Here is a 21,566-nt window from a genome sequence, read left to right as displayed (position 1 = left end):
CATCTCGCCCACTGTGGACAAATCATCAATATATACCAGCTAATCAGGTGGTGGTGCGTATATAACGCCATAACCTTTTTCCATATCCCATATACATGCATACGCGTATATAATGTCGTCTGAGTCATGGGTCAATATACATGTATAAATGCATGAAATGCTTAAGAAATACGTTAATAAGATTTTCTCCGAATGTCATAAAACTCAATATGCCTTTCGGATAAACTTCATCAAATACATATTTTTCTGAGACCCATGAGCAGAAGATATAATAATAATTCACATGGGGAATCAAGAATATAGACACCCCTAGTATCTCTATGAATAGAGTCATTTATGAAAGTTGCGTATTTTGTTCGTTTCATTTGCATCGTATGGATCATACCAAAAGAACGAAAAGATAGCCTTAACATACCTGGAGTAGGAAAAAATCCATGTGATATTTGTGAGAAGGTTTACACCATACTCCCTTAAAATTGCAAGATCTCACGTTGCTTTGAATTGTTGAAGATCCTATCTTGCATATGACTTACGTTTGAGATAAATGTTTGTACACTCACGTTTTTTTAATGCACACATAAAAGGATTTTGACTTTATTGAATTGGAGAAATCCTCTAAGCTTTTGGCTAAAGAACGTTACCCCTCCTCCTATATTTTGTGGATTTAGAGCATTCTATGGCTTTAGCCGAACTTCTTTCAAAGTGACACCTAGAAAGGTGATCTAATCTAATCCCCCATTAACCAATAACTAACCAATTATCTACATAATTAAGAATTATCTCAATTTATTTAAAATACTACTCACTTTTAATATAATTTATACACCTTACTATCATGGTCATGTGGTACCTTGTATGGTACTAGTCCATAAATATCGGGGTATTATAGCTTAGACCATATTTTATCCCAAAATGTCAAATTTCGACGAAATTCTTCTTTGATTCACTCACCCTCTCACCTCCACGAATTTACTTATCACTTGTTTGAAATATTACAATACTTATAATCTCATAATAATCTCATTACCGAACTTCCATAAATTTACCTATGACGTAATTGCACATACAAAAACGTGGGGTGTAACACAATCCAACCCTGTGGAGAAATCCATCTTCGGGTATCAAGTACTTCAGAAAAATCCATGTCCAGGGAAATCCATCCTTCAATAATATCATTCGCGCTCACTGGGGGTGTGTTACAGACTCCGAAGGGGCTCCTTCAGCCCAAGCACTATCATAAATCAATATAACCGTTGCGATGTGCAACCGGATCCCATAACTGTCACTCATAATCAGGTTCTCGACCTCATTCGATCATCAACCTCTCCAGTCCCACCACGGGCTCACAATGTCATGAAAACAGTCCGGAACAATGATATGATGAATCAATAAATAACTAAGATTGAGATATGATATAAAAATGCATGATAATGACTGAGTATGGAATATTAAATGAAACTAGTTAGATGACAGTTAGAAACGATCGCTAAGGGTCCAAACAATATCGGCACAAAGCCTAAACATGATATATAGCATGGTTTACAGCTCAACTACTTTATCACACGAAGAAAACATGGATATCAACAGGATAGAGTCACTAAATGGTGCCATGGAATCACCTAGGCCACAATTCTCACTATGCACGCCGAGATCGTTTACACATAAGTCAACATCCGGTCAACTCTTCCAACTTATTTTTTCAAATAAGAGACTAAGTGTCTCAATTCACTCCTAAACCACTCCCGACCCGAACCAACTAACTCGGTAAGTCATAATGTAGCTGAAGAACACAAGGGAAACAAGAAATGAGGGAACGGGACATTAACTCTCGAAATGACCGTGCGGGTCGTTACAGCTACTCATTATTTATAGTTAGGTCTTGCTTTCTTCAGATTTCCTTCACGCTTCACGCACTCCTCATCCAGGTTGCCAACCAAAATCAGTTAGAGTTTGTGGAGTCTTGCGTATTCGCGTGCTTCGCCTCACGTTTTCATTCCCTTGAGGACCTATGACCTGGCAGCTGACAGTATTAGTTGACTGGACCTCTTTTGCTAATGTGGTCATAACACTACCTTCCTCCCCTAAAAGAACCTTGTCCTCAAAGTTCGGAGCTACCTCGACCTGAGTAGTATCATGCAGATGCAAGGGATTAAACTGCTGATCTGGTTCCAACACATTTCTTGAGCAACGAAATATGGAACACTGGGTGAATTTGAGCAGCATCTGGTAAGTCCAGTTCGTAAGTGACAGATCCAATCTGTTTTAAGACTTTGAAGGGCCTGAAATATTTACGATCGAGCTTATGGGGCTGATGGAAACACAATGAGTGTTGACGATAAGGCTGCAGCTTCACATAGGCCCAATCACCCACCTGCAAGGTGACCTCAGTGCGCTTTCTATCTGCAAACTTCTTAATGCGTGCATGCGCTTTTAGCAAATTAGCTTTTAACCTTTCCAAGACTGTATTCCTACGAAGGAAGTACTGCTCAACCAGTTCATGAAAGCTGCTATCCAACACATAACGAGCGATGGTAGGAGGCGCCGACCATAAAAAGCATGGAAAGGAGTCATCCCGGCTGAAGTTTGGAACAAGGTATTGTACCAATATTCAGCCCAAGGGAGCATGGCAACCCAATCACTTAGAGAATCGGCGACATAGCAACGAAGATATTGTTCCACACACTTATTGAGCGCCTCGGATTGGCCATCCGTTTGAGGATGGTAAGTTGTGCTCATAGCTAAGGTGGTACCTTGAAACGGTTGAGTTCTTGCCATAAAGAGTGTAAGAAACGCGGGTCACGGTCAGTGACTATGGTTTTAGATGGTCCATGTAGCTTAAGGATATGGGAAATAAATGCCTCAGCAACAGTGATTGCTGAAAACGATGCAGGCAAAGGTATAAAATGAGCATACTTGGATAGTCGATCAACCACAGTTATAATAGTAGTTTTACCACGAGATGGAGGTAGGCAAGTTATAAAATCCATATCAATCTCTTCGAACACCTGCTCCGGAATAGATAAAGATTGTAACAAGCCAGCTGGGTGGTGATGGACATCATTCATCTGTTGACAAGTTGGGCAAGAAGCCATGAAAACCTTGACATCATGGAGCATATTTTTCCAAAAGAAATTGGAAGATAGTCTGTGAAAGGTCCTTGCAATACCCGCAAATCCTCTCAGTGGTGAAGAGTGAAACTCGTGAAGCAAATGGAGATGGAGGGGCGAGTCTGATGGCAGAACCACTCGTCCCTTAAAGAAGAGCAACCCATCTCGAGCCTGTAGTCAGGATAGGAGGCAGAATCAGCCAGCAAACCGTGGTGGATGGGCACCAATTCCGGATGGACCTGGTTCAGGTCCTTCAGTTGATCAAACAAACAAAATGTTTGACTAGATAGGCCCATGAGAGATGCACCAGGAATTCGTGACAATGCATCTGCTTCCATATTGTGTTTGTCGTGTCGATACACAATGTCAAATCAAAGCCCAACAATTTTCCCAACCAGTTTTGCTGCTCGGGTGTTTGTATGACCTGATTAATGAGGGGTTTTAATGCCTGTTGGTCAGTGATGATAGTAAATCATCGATCCAATAAGTATTGGCGTCATTTCCCAATAGCTCGAGTTATGGCAAACATCTCACGAGCATAAGTGAAAGCGCGTTGCATCCGCAGACAGAGATTCTGGCTAAAGTAGGCCACTGGGTGTCGCTTTTGAGATAGGATAGCCCCAATACTTGTTCCTGAGGCGTCAGTTTCAACTTGAAAGGGCTGAGTAAAGTCCAAAAGTGAGAGTACCGGTGTGGAGCTAAGGCACTTTTTCAGATTATCAAAGGCATGTTGAGCCTGCGCAGTCCAAGAATAAGAGTCATTGTGCAACAAATCAGTCAGTGGGCTAGCAATCATGGCATAATTCCGAATAAACCGCCGGTAATATCTAGCTAACCCAAGGAAACTGTGGACATCCTTCACATTGCGGGGCACCGGCCACTGCTGTATAGTAGTGATCTTAGAAGGATCAACTGAGTGCCCTTGCTGGGACAAACATGGCCTAAATAGTCCACCTTCTCCTGCCTAAAGGTGCATTTGGACATCTTGGCCGCCAACTGGTGTTGGCGTAATAAAGAGAGCACCGTAGATAGATGTTCAAAATGAAGGTCCCACGTAGGACTATAAATGAGATGCCATCAAAGAAAACCAATACAAAATGGCGTAGGTAAGGCCGAAAGATAGAGTTCATGGTAGCTTGAAAGGTTGATGGAGCGTTGGATAATCCAAAAGGCATCACCAAAAAATTGTAGTGACCCTCATGTGCAGTTTTCTCAATATCCTCGAGGCGAACTCTAATTTGGTGATAGCCTGATAACAAGTCAAGCTTAGAGAAGTAACAGGCACCATTTAGTTCATCAAATAACTCGTCAATGGTGGGTATAGGAAATCTGTCCCTAATTGTAATGGCATTCAAAGCACGATAGTCAACACAAAAGCGTCACGAATCATCCTTTTTTCGGACAAGTAAAACAGGGGATGAAAAGGGGCTAGTGATGGGACGTATAATCCCCTCTCCAAGCATCTCATTGACTAACTTCTCCATGATCTATTTCTGAAAATAAGGATGCTTATAAGGCTTCACGTTAACGGGGCCAGCAGTAGGAGCCAAGTGTATTGTATGGTCTTGAGTGCGAACAGGTAAGAAGCCCTTAGGCTTAGTGAAGATGTCCTCCAATAACGTGGCCAAAGCAGGTGGCGGATCAATTGGAGCCTCTGGAGGTGTTGCAATCATTTCCATGTGATAATATGTTGCGATGGCATCCGTACCACAAAGGCGACGGAGACTTTGAAGTTAGATTGGTTGCATGTCAAGAGAAGAATCACCCTGCTAACAGTTCTTTTGGCCATCCGAGACAAACTCCAATAGGCGTTGGCCATAGTCCTTGACCACTCGGTCCAAAGTCGCCAACCAATACACTCCTAGAACAAAATCGGATCCATGCATAGGCAGAACAAAAAAATCCATAGTGAGTAGGCACTCTTGAATAGTCAGCGGTACTTACCTGCAAACCCCATTACATGGAAGTCGCTAGCCACTACCAACCACGACTAAGAAAAAAGGGACCGGTTTTACCACAAAATGCAAATTTTTTGGCCACTCTGGTCTGAATAAAACAATTAGTACTACCACCGTCAAATAGTACCTGTACTGGTGGACCATGAACATGGCCGGTAAAGCGTAATGTCGAAGCAGTGTTACCTCCGGCCAATGCATGGTATGAGATTACCAAATATTGCAGAACTTCAAGGTTCTGAAGCTCGTCTACCAACACCTCGTCCGCGGCGAACGAATCAGATCCCGGGCAAAGCTCGCCATCATCTTCAACAAGCAAAAATAGTTGGGGCAAAACCTTGCATTTGTGACCCGGGGTTATCTCTCATCACGGTGATAACAAAGCCCTTTCTCGCGGCGTTGTTGAGCCTCGACTGGTGATAGGCGTTTCAAGGGTAGTCGAGGTTAGGGATTGTGAGTAGAAGCTTGTAATGGAGCGGAAGTTGGGAAGTAATGGGGAGTTCACAACAAAACTGGGTTAGGTGGCTTCCCTCGTTCCGCCAAAATGTCGGGAATAAACCTCGAAAAAATAGTATTCACGGTATTAGTGATAAACGCAGAACACTAAGTTATGGTTAAATCAGCAAGAATAGAAATGCAGCAATAATGACACCAAGATTTTACGTGGAAACCCTTCTGAATAAGGGAAAAAACCACGGCCAAGAAGAGCAACTGATATCACTATAGCGAGGAATTTTACACTGTGTAGTAACGAGTAAAAAATACTCCTAAGACCACTACACCCTCAAAAGAAATAAATATTTTTTTGCTTTTTTCACCTCACTATAATATCTCTCACACTCTATTTTTCTTCACAAACTATTTTCTTATAGTTTATGGAATACCTTGCTCTCTCTTTTCTCTCTTTGTTGGTGTGTAGAAATGAGAGTTAAAGCTCTCCTTTTATAGCCAAAACCTCACTCTCTAAAGCCTACAATATTTGACAATTTACACACCCTTTTCACAATTTCAACAAGGTTGACTACCAAACCAAACCAAGTCAATAAAATTGACTATCAAACCAAACCAAGTCAAGAAAATTGGCTACCAACTCATTTGAATGAGATGGACACCATATCAATCTCCCCCTCCAACCTCATTCATCTAGAGGAGGTAGCATTGTCTTCTAGTTTGAGTGCATGCCGACAAGTTCTTTGCATAGCTCGAACTTGTCTCTTGGTACCACCTTGGTCAACATAACTGCAGGATTTTCACTCGTGTGAATCTTTTTGACTTGAAGTGATTCGTTCTCCAGTTGCTCACGAATCCAATGATATCTAACGTCAATGTGTTTTGTTCTCGCATGGTACATGGAGTTTTTGCTCAGGTCTATTGCACTCTTACTGTCGCAATAGACAACATACTCCATCTGTCGCAATCCAAGTTCTTGAAGAAATCTCTTGAGCCATATCATCTCTTTGCCAGCTTCAGTAACCGCAATATACTCCGCTTCAGTTGTAGATAGTGTGACACACTTCTGCAACTTCGACTGCCATGATATAGCTCCCCCTGAAAAAGTAAACAAATATCCAGTAGTGGATTTTCTGTTATCAAAGTCACCTGCCATATCAGAATCTGTATAGCCCTTCAAAATTGGATTTGATCCTCCAAAACATAAGCATTCACGTGAGCTTCCTCTTAGATACCTGAGTATCCACTTTACAGCTTCCCAATGCTCTTTTCCTGGATTTTCGAGAAATCTGCTAACACCACCGACTGCATGAGCAATATCTGGTCGAGTGCATACCATTGCATACATCAAACTTCCAACGGCAGAGGAATAAGGAATCTTGGCCATTCTCTCTTTTTCCTCCGTTGTTGTTGGACACATCTTCTTGCTCAACTTCAGATGACCAGGAAGAGGTGTGCGAAACCAACTTAGCACTTTTCATATTGAAGCGCTCCAGTACACGTTCTATGTACTTCTCCTGTGACAAGTAAAGCTTCCTTTCGTTTCTCGAACGAGTAATTCTCATGCCCAAAATCTGCTTAGCATGACCCAAGTCTTTCATTGCAAAAGACTTATTCAACTGTTTCTTCAACTCGTCAATCTTAGAAGAATTCCTGCCCACAATCAATATATCATCCACATATAGCAAGAGGATGATAAAATCGTCGTCAGAAAATCTTTGTACAAATACACAGTGATCTGAAGAAGTCTTCTTGTAGCTTTGCTCCCCCATAACAGACTCAAACTTCTTGTACCACTGTCTGGGAGCTTGCTTCAATCCATATAGACTCTTCTTAAGTTTGCATACAAGATTTTATTTACCTTTTGCCTTGAAGCCTTCAGGTAGTTCCATATAAATCTCCTTTTCTAAGTCACCGTGAAGAAAAACAGTCTTCACATCCATTTGCTCAATCTCCAAATCAAGACTAGCAGTCAAATCAAGAACTGTCTGAATGGAGGACATTTTCACGACAGGAGAAAATATTTCGTCAAAGTCAATACCTTTCCTTTGACCAAATCCCTTGACAACCAATCTAGCTTTGTATCTGGGCTTCAAACTATGTTCTTCAGCTTTAACTTTGAATACTCACTTGTTCTTCAAAGCTCTCATGCCCTTAGCCAATTTCACCAACTCATACGTATGGTTCTCATGCAGAGATTTCATCTCATCTTGCATGGCTTCAATCCATTGATCCTTGTACTCATCTTCTATGGCCTCCGCATAACATTCAGGTTCTCCCCCATCAGTGAGTAATACATATTCATTGGGTGAATAACGGGAGGAAGGAGTACGAGGTCTAGAAGACCTCCTAAGTGGAATATCTAACTCGTCCACAGCTTCGTGAGTAGGAGCATCTACCTCATCAACATTAGCATTGTTATCCCCATCACCATCAATATGTTGATCTGGAATATGGTTCTGGGCATCACCATCATCATTGATCCCACCAGTGTCATCCCCATTTGTATGAGGAACTTGATCAAGATTAACTAAACCTTCAGAACTTGAAGATTTTAACTTCTCCGCTTTGTTAATATCTTCAATGGTTTGATCCTCCACGAAGATAACATCACGGCTTCTCACAACCTTCTTCTCAATTGGATCATATAGCCTGTAACCAAACTCATCAAGGCCATAACCAATGAAGATGCACTGCCTTGTCTTGGCAGTTAATTTTGACCTCTCATCTTTAGGCACATGTACAAAAGCTTTGCAACCAAACACTTTCAAGTGGTCATAGGAAATATCCTTGCCATACCAAACTTTGTTTGGAACATCACTTTGCAAAGCAACCGCAGGGGATAGATTAATAACATGTGCGGCGGTCAACAAAGCCTCACCCCAAAAAGAATTCGGCAACTTTGCTTCAGAAAGAAAACATCTGACTCTTTCCATCAATGTCTTGTTCATCCTTTCTGCTAAACCATTAAGCTGAGGAGTCTTAGGAGGAGTCTTCTGGTGTCTGATACCCTGTTGTTTGCAGTATTCATCAAACGGTCCACAATATTCACCACCGTTATCAGTACGAATACACTTCAGCTTCTTTCCAGTTTCTCTTTCAACTGAAGCCTGAAACTGCTTAAAGACACCTAACACTTGGTCTTTAGTCTTCAAGATGTAGACCCAAAGTTTCCTTGAACAATCATCAATAAAGGTAGCAAAATAAAGTGCACCACCCAAAGTTCTTGTCTTCATTGGACCACATAAATCTGAATGCACCAACTCAAGCAACTCTGTCTTTCTTGAAGGAGGATGAGACTGGAAAGAAACTCTTTTTTGTTTTCCAGCCAAGCAGTGCTCACATTTTTCTAATTTTGCACTTTCAAAATTTGACAACAATTTCTTCTTGGCCAGAACATTTAGTCCTTTCTCGCTAATGTGGCTAAGCCTCTTATGCCATAACGTTGAAGAGTTATGGCTCTCAACGGCATTCACCATATCAACACAGGTAGAGGCCATAGTCCAGTATAGACCACGACGCTTTTCCCCATGAGCCACAATCATGGAGCCCTTAGTGAGCTTCCACTTTCCAGCACCATTGGTACTGATATATCCCTCATCATCCAAAACACCAACAGAGATCAAGTGCAAACGAACATCAGGTGCATGCTTTACATTGTTTAAAACTAGTTTAGTTCCAATACTAGTTTCCAAACAAATCGTTCCAACACCAGCCACCCTAGATACAGTCTCATTACCCATACTCAAAGTTCCAAAGTCACCCTGAGTATAGGATGAGAAAAATTCCTTCCTTAATGTCACATGAGATGCGACACCAATATCCACAACCCAGCTTGACTCATCACAAGCAATATTTATCAGATCCGCATCAAGGACTGTAACAAGATCTTTTGTAGTGACGGTGGCCACACGATTGCCATCTTCTTTCTGTTCTTCCTTGTCTCTATTCTCCTTTTTCAAAATCCGGCAGAACTTCTTTGTGTGCCCTTTCTTCCCGCAATGATAGCACTCAATATCTTTAAGTCTGCTTCTGGATTTGCTTCTATTATGTTCTCTATTTTGAGAACCCTGATTCTTGCTTCTCCCCCTAGAGTCAGTCACCAAGACATCTGATGAGGAGGAACCCTGAGATTTTCTTCTCATCTCTTCATTTAGAAGGCTGCTCTTGGCAAGATCCATAGAGATCACACCATCCGGAGCAGAATTTGATAATGAAGTTCTAAGAATTTCCCAAGAATCTGGTAGGGAACCAAGTAGAAACAAGCCTTGAATTTCTTCATCAAATTTAATGCCCATAGCAGATAACTGGTTCATGATCCCCTGAAAATTATTCAGATGATCTGTCATCGCGGAACCATCGTGGTATTTTAAACCCAACATCTGCTTTATCAGAAACATCTTGTTGTTTCCAATTTTCCGAGCATACAAACTTTCAAGGTGCTCCCATAGGGTCCGAGCATGTGTCTCCCCAGAAATATGGTTCAAAACATTATCGTCAACCCACTGTCTAATAAAGTCGCAAACCTGTCTGTGTAACAGATTCCACTCTTCATCTGATTTATTATCAGGCTTTACAGTGGTGAAGACAGGTTGATAAAAATTCTTGACATAGAGCAAATCTTCCATTTTGCCCTTCCAAATGGCATAATTTATGCCATTCAAGGTAACCATTCTACTAGTGTTGGCTTTCATCGTTTATCACAAATACAAATACTATTTATTAGGAGACCAAAGTAATTCTTTTCTTATGTGGAAGTTCAGACTGTGCTGCAACCACAAAGCATACTCAGACAGAACCTTGGCTCTGATACCACTTGTTGGGAATAAACCCCGAGAAAATAGTATTCACGGTATTAGTGATAAACGCAGAACACTAAGTTATGGTTAAATCAGCAAGAATAGAAATGCAGCAATAATGACACCAAGATTTTACGTGGAAACCCTTCTGAATAAGGGAAAAAACCACGGCCAAGAAGAGCAACTGATATCACTATAGCGAGGAATTTTACACTGTGTAGTAACGAGTAAAAAATACTCCTAAGACCAACACCCTCAAAAGAAATAAACACTCTTTTGCTTTTTCCACCTCACTGCAATATCTCTCACACTCTATTTTTCTTCACAAACTATTTTCTTATAGTTTATGGAATACCTTGCTCTCTCTTTTCTCTCTTTGTTGGTGTGTAGAAATGAGAGTTAAAGCTCTCCTTTTATAGCCAAAACCTCACTCTCTAAAGCCTACAATATTTGACAATTTACACACCCTTTTCACAATTTCAACAAGGTTGGCTACCAAACCAAACCAAGTCAATAAAATTGGCTGCCAAACCAAACCAAGTCAACAAAATTGGCTACCAACTCATTTGAATGAGATGGACACCATATCACAAAAGACGTTGTTCGTGGATATATGCCAAATCAAAGGCAGACTCCAATGTCATGGGCTGATGAGCCAAAATAGAGGTATGAATATCCGAAAAAATTACACGTTATTTGGTCACCCCCGTTTAACCTGTACCTATTTTTTAAAAAACTTTTAACTTGTACCCATTTTTTAAACAACTTCAGCCTCATTTCTCCTCCTCCTTATTCTCCTTCGTTTTCTTCTTCTTTCCTTTTACGTTCAGTTTCGTCTGTTGGATATTTTTGTAACAAAATTATTTATTTGTTCATTCCGCCAATGAAAATTCAGGAATAAAAATATATGCGCCTAGTTTCCCATTTCAATTTATCCGCCACTTTTATATCATATAGTCTAAAGGACCGAAACATGCGAATACACATCATAAATCAGTCTGTTTGATTGGAGAGGAAAACCAGAAAGGAAACCGAATTGGGAAAAGACAAATAAAAAGGAACAGCAGTTTTCAATCAAAAGAGAGTGGAAGTTGCAATTGAAGGATGAGAAATTACTTCAGCTCGTTCGCCAGTTGCAAAAACAAAAACTTCAGCTCTAGAGAAATTACTTCAGCTCGTTCGCCAGTTGCAAAAACAAAAACTTCAGCTCTAGAGCTGAAGTTTTTGTGTTGTAACTGGAAAACTTCAGCTCTAGTATGTAATATTAATAGGTGGTAAAAAAACTTCAGCTCTAGTATGAAATATTAATAGGTGGTAAAAAAAACTCCAGCTCTAGTATGTAATATTAATAGGTGGTAAAAAAACTTCAGCTCTAGAGCTGAACTTCAGGGCCGGCTACTAGAATGCTGAAGTTTTGCGTGATTGCCTTTGCTATTTCAGCCCCGTATGCTGAAGTTATGTGAAAAGGCGGGTACACTTGCAATTTTTTTTTGCAAAGTGAACACAAGTTAAATGTGACAGAAAAAGCGGGTATGAACGTAAATGCCCTTAAATATCCGAACGTAAGCCCGAGGTGAAAATGGGCACCAACCATGAGTATGGTGTGTCCGATATTAGGTCCTAAGTTATGTTTCTTACAAAATAGAACACGATCATGTTCTTCTTTAATATGATCAAGTTCTTTTTTAATCTTTAGGTGTCAGAAATACTAGTTCAATTAATTCGAATTGGTACCATAAAAATTTACTTCGAGAGGTTTTAACGCAGTTATTGAAGATAGCCAAAGTCTATCTCATCCTCACTTCTATTTTTGTTTATCCTTGCGCCTCTTATTTTCTACTGGAACACACACACACTCCTTTATTTTCCTCTATTTGCTTATCCTCCTTTATACATTGAGTTGGTCACTGCTCAATGGCTAATGCAACATCTTTACCATGGAAAAAAGAGAGAGAAACAAGCAAATGGCCACTCTTAAAGACAGCGGAACCAGAATTAAAAGTTTATAGTTTTTTAATTTGCTGTCGAAATTGTAACTTGTTTTAATTACTGATTTTACAATAATACAAATACAGATTTTTAAACAAACACTATTGAATTCGTCCAAACCGTAGCTAATACTCTAGTTATGCCCCTACTTATAGGACATTTAATCTATTACTAAATTGCCTCTTTTACACGCTAAAGTCAATCTATTTGTGCTGTTGATTTATGAAAGCTTTTGTAGCCAAACTCGAGGCTTATTTAGTTTCTGTAATTAAATAAAGGACCAAATGGATTTGCAATCATGACATATAACACTTCAGGCTGATCTAAAAATTTAATTATTGGGCCAAATCAATTGATATATTTTAGATTAGAAACAGCAGCCCACAAAGGATATACACTCTTGGTTTAAACTGTAAAAATTGTACGGGGCGCCTTATTTGGTCGCCCCCATTTAACTTATACCCATTTTTTTTTAAACTTTTAACTTGTACCCACTTTTTAAATAACTTCAGCCCCCTTTCTCCTCCTCCTTCTCCTCCTTCGTTTTCTTCTTTTTTCTTCTGATGTTGTTGGTGCAGATTATTTCTTCTTCGTTTTGTCTCAATTAATATTCTTTTATGTAAGCATAGTTATGGATTTAACTTAACTGTTTGTTCAGATTTTTCATGAAGTGGGACGAGTCATCTATTGAGCTCAAAAACAGCAACCTGTGATAAAGTAGAATGGAGTAACATATTTGAAGGGAAGATATACATACACAAACACAACTGTGACAAGTAGGCCAAGTAATTTGTAGCAACTTTTCGCCTAAACAAAGAATCACCATAATTAAGGATAAATGACAGATTAACTACTCTCATCTTGGCTACAAAAAGTACAAAGAGTTATCCATATGAAATCACCAGTGATTATAGCTGTCTTTGTTAAGTACAGGAAAAACAGTCAAGTGATTAAAAAAATTCCGACTCCAGAAGAGGAGAGCCAAGTAAAATATTAGTACAAACAAAAACTTCAGTTCTAGAGCTGAAGTTAGACAGTTACAAAACAAAAACTTCAGCTCTAGAGCTGAAGTTCGACAGTTACAAAATAAAAACTTCAGCTCTAGAGCTGAAGTTCGACAGTTACAAAACAAAAACTTCAGCTCTAGAGTTGAAGCTTACAAACAAAAAGCCAGTTACAAACAAAAACTTCAGCTCTACAAACAAAAACTTCAGCTCTAGAGCTGAAGTTCGCCAGTTACAAACAAACACTTCAGCTCTAGAGCTGAAGTTCGACCGTTACAAAACAAAAACTTCAGCTCTAGAGCTGAAGCTTACAAACAAAAACTTCAGCTCTAGAGCTGAAGTTCGCCAGTTACAAACAAAAACTTCAGCTCTAGAGCTGAAGTTCAACAGTTACAAAACAAAAACTTCAGCTCCAGAGCTGAACTTCAGGCCCGACTACTAGAATGCTGAAGTTTTGCGTGATTGTCTTTGCTACTTTCCCCGTATGCTGAAGTTATGCGAAAAAGCGGGTACGCTTGCATTTTTTTTTGCAAAGCGGACACAAGTTAAAAGGTGACACAAAAAGCGAGTATAGATGCAAATGCCCCATTTAAACTACTAACACACTAACTACTGTAATAATAATGTAAATAGCCACCCATACAGTTGCTTAAACTAAAATAGCCGGTAAATATATAATATATATATATATATATATAATTAATGTATAATATATGTATACCAACTAGGAAAAGTAAACAATAAATTCGGCAGACTATTTGGGTAAAGACCTCCCATATCCATCCCAACAGTCATTCACATGCTGCGAGTCCATGTAAGTGCAAAAGAAAAAAGAAAGATCTATGACTATCTCTCGAATGCTTTGCAGATTACAAAAAATTTGTCTAATCCAATCAGAAAAAGAAAATGAGAAAAAAGATAATTTTCACGCCTAGGATATTTGGAATTATAAGAACCACAATTTACTGAAAATCATAAAAAATGAGAAGTTCCTCTTGTCGAGAAATTATTTATTTTCGAATCATTTTATATAACAATATTTGCTCAAGTTTAGAGTTTAAAATGTTAATTTGACTAAATCCCAGAAAGTAATAAAATTGCTTATTGTGTGTTATGAAAGGCACTAATTAGCGTAAGTCCATCATGGATGCCATTTGACCACGAGTTCACATTCATCCTATTATTTAGAGGTAGAAGCTTCGTCAAAACTAAAGGAGATGAGTTCACTCAATTTTATAGATAAAACTCGGTCCATATTTTATTTACGAGCTCATATAGTATTCGCCCTTATATGTGAAGGGGCTTTAGGGGTAAATATCCTACTTGTATTTTAATGTTCTTTTACGAAGAATTAACCCGATTAGCCGGTGGAGGTATAATATATGTATAAGTTACTATGTTTAATATGTATATAATCATGTATAATCTATGTATAATTTATGTATATGGCAAGAAAAATAAATAATAAATATGACTGGCTACTTCTTTTATTAGAGCATACTAATTTGGACCACTTGGCACTTTATTAATATTGAAAATATCATCCTACACTATCAGACCTAAAAAAACCTTACTATTATATTCATAATTTTGGTCTTTTGTTGATAGTTATTGAGACTTATCACTAAACTCCAAAGGCTTAGTACAAAGTCTTCTTGACTAAACTATGATTGAGACAGTTTATCCACATCTCTATTAAATTAATTAACATCACATATATATTGGAATTCATTAAGAGCAGTATAGTTGATGTTGCATAATGACTTTGTAAAGTTGATTTTTAGTAATATCGAACAACAAGATTCAAATGGGCTAAGAAACAAGAACAAGTAAACACCGTATAATTAATATGGCTAATTAACAATTCCCTTAGCCATATGTTAATTGTACGCTTATGGTTGGTGACAATTATATTATAAAAAATCTATTTGAAATCCTTATATATATATCAAGTTGTTAGTGTTGATGGGGAATTATGCATATCAAATCAAATAGAAGTCTTAAGCATGACTCTTGATAGAGCTTTAGGGTGTGTTTAGCAGGAAGGAAATTTTTTTCTAATTTTCTCATGTTTTGCTGACTTAAGTGTTGTGAAACGTATTTTTGTAATTAATTTATTTTCCTTCAATTGGTGTAAAGTGACTTCCTTACGAGAGGAGGAAAAATATTTTTTAAAACCCTCTTTCAACCTTACTCGCCCCCTACTCCCCCCTCCAATCTACTCCCTCACCACCCCGATCGAACTCCAGATCCTAACCTACCACCTTGTATCCCGACCTCACGCCCCGCTGACCCCTACCCCGACACCCCTCGTCCACCCTCCTACCTCACGCTCAACCTACCTCCCCCTCCTTAGCAAAAATCCCACCTTCGCGCCCCTTCCCCTTCCCTCCATCCCTGACCCCATCAACTCCCGCCATGCCTCCCACGCTCGATCCAGACTTCGCGATCTAAAGCGGCGGAGTGTTAGCTGTCGAGTCTGAGGGTCGGAATTAAGGTCGTGGTCGGGGTTGAGGGTTAGGGGTCATGGGGTCGAGGTTTAGGGCCCAGGCCCGGAATTATAGTGTTTGTCTAAATTATATTAAAATATTTTTGCAACAATATTTTCTCCTTACTAATCAAACATCATAAAATAAGCAAGAAAACCACTTGCTCTACACGAAAATATTTTCCATCATTCCAAACACACCCTTATGGATTTTTTTTCATCTCTCTTTCCTTCGAGGATGTCATAGTCTATGAGGAGGAATAAAATTGATGATGTTCAACGAAGTCTCTCAAATAGAATTTGACAAGGAAGAAAAAACACTTCTATGTCTTTGTAGAATTTGAACAACAACAGATGATAATTAAAATGTCAGAGTTGACCAGATTAGTAGAGAGTGAGATGATCGTTGATAATAAAAACGTTCAATGTTAAGATAATAGCAAAACCTAAATCAAATAATTTTCTTTTTAGCATAATAGAGTTTGCTTAAAGGCTAAAGTTTGTCTGTTTTGTTTGTTGGGTTTCTTTCTCTTACTTTATGTTGGAGCTTAATTGAAGTTGTAATGTATACGAAAATAATTATTTTCCAGTAGTTTAGAAAACATGATGCAACAAAGTGCTCGTACTGTATCCTTTGACTTTGTTACATAAAAGATAAACAAAACCCTCCAAAAAAAAAAAAAGAACGTCAAAATGAAATTATTGGACAACCCCTTTATTAAGTGTGATTTATTTTCCAATATATATTTTTAAACAAATAACAATATTCCTTGCAAAAGTCCAAGAAACTCCAATACAAGTCCTCAATTATCCTATCATCTCTAATCATAATCAGCTTGGTTGTAAATTTTTAAATGAAATTTAGTTAAATAACTGTGAGGTCTTAATCATTTAACTATCTTTTATTCTAAACAGATAGTTCCCAATATTAGGAGCCAAATTGTTGCTTTACAAGGTTGACTTGCCTTTATGAGAAATTTGAGAATATGTGGCAGTGTAAAGTGGCTGACACTATTGACAACAAAACCAAGTTCTTTTTTCGAATATCACAATGAACCAAGTTTAAACCAACTTTTTTCTTTCTTTCTATAATAGTGGTGTCGGAGCTAGTTGTATGCATCTATATTATTTTATTGATATCTAATTATCTATCACCCTTTATTAGGCATCGAAAATTGTTATTTATTACTTGAGCAAAAGGTAAGAAATCACGTACTAGTATTTTTGCTTTACTGAGATTAAAAATATCTAGTTTTAACCCACTTAAAAAAAGATAGCCTGGTACATTTTATTACGTGTTCATGCCAGGGGCGGCTTAATGAAATTGGGGGCGTAAAACCAAACTTCAATAAGAGGCCTTAGTTTTTTCTTTAAATATAAAACCTTTAATAATTCGATTAATAACTCTTATAATTGATTTTTTCTGAAAAATTTCTTTCCAATTGATACTATAGCAAATCCACTTTGGTTATCCAAAAAGTCATCAATCCATTTAGTCATTATTAATCTTAGATAAGATTTTATTAATTTTAATTTTGAAAAAATCATTTTCACTGAGGCAACTGTTATATGAAGTGTTAGTTGAAAAAGAATAAAGTTTTTTTATTTGATTGAATATATCAATTAAAGTATTAGTTTCTATACTATTTTCCCTAACACTTTTAATTGGAAAAAAAAGTCTTAATCATCAATGTCGCGAAAATCGGGTTTGTGACATTTGGGAGGACAACTCGTTCCCTTTTCGGGAATTGGGTTTGAAGTGAAGAGTCGCCACCTAATGATTAAAGTGCATTAGGACACTAGGAGGGGTTTGCTTTGAGTAACCAGAGATTGGGTAAGGGCTTGAAATTATCCCAAGGGGAAGGTGTTAGGTGTCACACCTCCTTTTTCCGCACCCGCGAGGGTGCAAGGGAGTTTTCTCCAATTAAAGGACAGTCGAAACGGGATTTGTTTGTTTGTTTCAGAGTCGCCACTTGGGAATTTTAAGGCGTCCCAAGTCACCAATTTTAATCCCTGAATCGAGGAGAATATGACTCTGTTTATTATTCTGCGAACCAGAAATCCGGATAAGGAATTCTGTTAACCTGGGAGAAGGTGTTAGGCATTCCCGAGTTCCGTGGTTCTAGCACGGTCGCTCAGATGTTATATTTGGCTTGATTATTTTGATTTATTAAATACATTTTTATTGCATGATTTTATTGTTACCGCTTCTATTTAAATTGTTTATAATTAAAGACCCTTCTTCGAATCGAATCACGCGTACGTGTATTCGTTTTTATATATTAATATTTTTTAACGTGAAAATCGTGTCACGCGTACGTATACACAATATAATAATTATTATTTATTTATTTGTTTTTCGAAATTTTTTATTATATAAAAAAAAACTTAAGTTCGAAATTGTGCTAAAAATAAAATTAAGAACGATCGTCGCTCTTGTATAATTAAATATTGAACCGCACATCTCGAGTTATATGAAATTAATATTGATATTCTCCGAAGAGCCCCCTTTTATTAAATGTTCGTTCGAAGTTGCGCGAACGCATAATCCGAATTGCTTTTAGAAATATAATCAGGTTACGCGAACGCATCCCTAATCACGCAAAAGATTCTTAATAGTAGTATAGATTTTCCATAAATGTTTATTGCATCTATCTATTTTTAAATGTAAGAATCGTGGAGAATTACCGATTGGGATGCCACCAAATTTCTTGACAAAGAATTCAAAATTTATTAGGCGTTGCTACAAGTCTTATTTTACGCGTATGAATTATATACCTCAAAACTATTCAAATTTTAAAGAATTAATGATATGAAAAAGAAACAAACAACATGTAACTAAAAATACTACCATTTTTATCGTGGATACAACATTAACATATCCAAAATTGAATCGCATATAAAACTGGAAAAGAATTAATTTGATAAACAAATTAATAGTTTCTGAAGAATTTTTATTGTTACATTTAATGCGAATTCTATTTCTACATATCCTTGACATAAAATGTTGCAATTCGTGCTTGTAAATCCCATATCCTTCTCATATACTTATTTTTAGTCCAAAGTTATAATTGTTTGGTTAATTTGTTTACAAAGATTGAGTTTGAGATAAATAAACCAATTCTTATTCTCTGCCTATGCGACTATTTGCAAACACTTAACTCTATATTTTGTAAAAAAAATCATTGACATTATTTCATATATTAAAAGAAATGAGTTGATCGCGTTCCTAAAATAACTAAGCCATTAGTTATTAAGAAAGAGAACTAATCTACTAATTGATTTAATACTATATTAACCAACTAAAACAAAACTGAAATTTAAACTAATAAAATTTAAATGAGTAGAAGACATCCTTATAATTCCAAACTTCATTTACTTGCCATGTTGAAGTTCTTCACAACATGAGTTTAAAAGATATGTACCTGATATTGAAGCAAAAGAAAATGAAGATGAAAATCAGCAACAGTAATAACAGTGCAATAGCAACAACTGCCCAGCAACAGTAACAACCCAGTAACAGACCGGTGGAGTAGTAATCCCAAAAACAAAAGCTTTAAGCTTTAAATGTAACAACAACCATTAATACTAATTTCAAACAAAGAAAGAAAGCAGTAGATTTTTTTAGCTTTTATTTTTATTTTGAAAGCTTAAATATTTTTCGGAATTTTTCTTTCTTCTATTCTCTGTCCGTTTTTTTTTCTCTATCTGTATTTCTTGTTATTCTCATTTGTCTTCAAGACTTCCCATATATATAATCTCATCCCATAAATCTTTTAATCAATTAAATCAATACTTTTTCTCTACCCAACCCATTATCTTTCCACTCATCCCCATTACATTAAATAAACATATCACACCACCCCATTATATTTTGTCCCCCATGCTTTAATTAAAATAATGCAAGATTCCCCTTTAATTTAAATCTTGTCCCCCTTTATATTAAATAATCATATCACAACCCACCCCATTTCATTTTGTCCCCCATGCTTCAAATAAACAATTTCAAAATGTACAATTCCTAAACTACCCCTTCCGACCTTACTGAAATTACCAAACTACCCCTGAACGTATTACAAATTTACCAAACTACCCATCAGCTATAACACATCAATTAATCAAACTTAACCAAAATATAGACAATATGATCAATTTCTAACAATGTTCAAACAACAATATGAACATGGATGAACATCATAACAACAATATCACATGAACACGATTTTAACAACATTTCAACAACAAATCACATGAACACGAATTGAACAACAAAGAACAACTAAAATTTGATTGAACAATATTTTAGCAACAAACAATCCTATTTTCGGATTCAACAACAACAACAATCAAAGTATGAAGATTTCTAAATTCAATCATATTGAACTTAAAATCAACTCTAACAACATTACAACAAACAATTCTTATATTAAACTTAAAACAAGATTATGAGAACAATTCAAGCAATAATCATAAATGGTAAACAAGAAATCAAACTATATAAAATTCGGATTCAAGATCATCCAAACAAAGTATGAACATGAATGAATCTATTTTAAGACAACAAACATGACGGATTAAACGATTAAAACAATATATTCCTTTAATACAACTAAATTCTTTAAACAAATAACAAGATCGACGAAGAAACAATTATGAACTTAAACTTGAACTTAACAATATTAACAATTTCTAACAATACATAAACACATGAAACAAATTGAAGAAATAGTTGATTAAATTTCAATTTGAATCTAACAAACATCAAACTAACAAATACTTACTTAAACAATAATACAAACATGAAATAAACATGAAAACAACTAATTAAACTTCTATTTTGAAATCTGAAAATTAATTTAACAAACAACATGAACACAATAGAAAATTATTTCAAAGATGAACAACGAACAAAACAAGGATTAAATCATTTAACGATTTTGGATCCGGAAAATATCAAACAAAATATGAACAAAAATAAAACTCAAAAACAACTAACCGGAGATGAATCAACGACGAACTTTGATTGTAAATAAATCTGTCCAAGCCTCGACCAAAGCTCGAACGAAGGACGACGAAGACGAAGAAGAAGTAGAAGCAGCGGCGGAGGAAGGAGGAGCAGCGGCAGCGTCGCGGACAGCCATGGCTGCTCGTCGCAGCTGGACACGGGCAGCAGCTGGTCGTCTACTGCTGCTGCGTTCAGCAGCTTATGGAGAAAATGGAGCAGCAGTTCGGGAAGCCATGGACGACGCAGAGGCAGCAAGAAAAAGCAACAAACATGGCGATGGGTTGACGACGAAGACGCAGCCATGGACGAGCCTTTTGAGCTTGACATGGAGAAGATGGGCTTCTTGGTGGTGTGTGCGCTTGTGTCGAAGGAGATTAAGCTGCTGGAGCTTAGCCATGGCAGCCATGGATGTGTGTTTTAGAGTTTGGAGAAGAAAGAAGAAAAGAAGAAGAAGAATGATAGGGGGGGCGGATGACTTAGGTCATTTTTAGGGTTTTTGTTTTTTTTTTTGTTTTGTTTTGTTTTGTGTCTTTGAAATGCAAGATAGGGGTATTGGGTCTTTTGGGTTATGGACTGGGTCGACCCAGTTCGAAATGGACTGGGTCGTAGGGAAGATTGGGCCATTTTTTGGGCCTGTGGCTTGAAATTGAAGAAGAGGCCTAATTCCGACTTTCTTTATATTTTCGCTCTCTTTTCTTCTTTTATTTTTTCTAAAACTAAATTATAAAAATACTTAAACTATTATTAAGAACTAAATTAAGTTATAAAA

The 21,566-nt window shown here is 37.3% G+C and overlaps 1 long non-coding RNA gene across 1 annotated transcript; it reads right to left on the bottom strand.

The window, feature by feature from the left end:
- Positions 1-19,145: 19,145 nt before the first annotated feature.
- On the bottom strand, positions 19,146-21,044 carry LOC138880281 (uncharacterized). Its single transcript, XR_011402759.1, has 2 exons — positions 20,789-21,044; positions 19,146-19,217 (listed from the first exon to the last, which is right to left on the bottom strand). It is a non-coding gene; the product is annotated as an uncharacterized lncRNA (long non-coding RNA).
- Positions 21,045-21,566: the final 522 nt, after the last annotated feature.

This window comes from Nicotiana sylvestris, chromosome 10 (assembly GCF_000393655.2).
Source record: "Nicotiana sylvestris chromosome 10, ASM39365v2, whole genome shotgun sequence".
NCBI lineage: Eukaryota > Viridiplantae > Streptophyta > Magnoliopsida > Solanales > Solanaceae > Nicotiana > Nicotiana sylvestris.
Note: the sequence above shows the minus strand (reverse complement) of the source record. Positions and strands in the feature narration are given on the sequence as shown.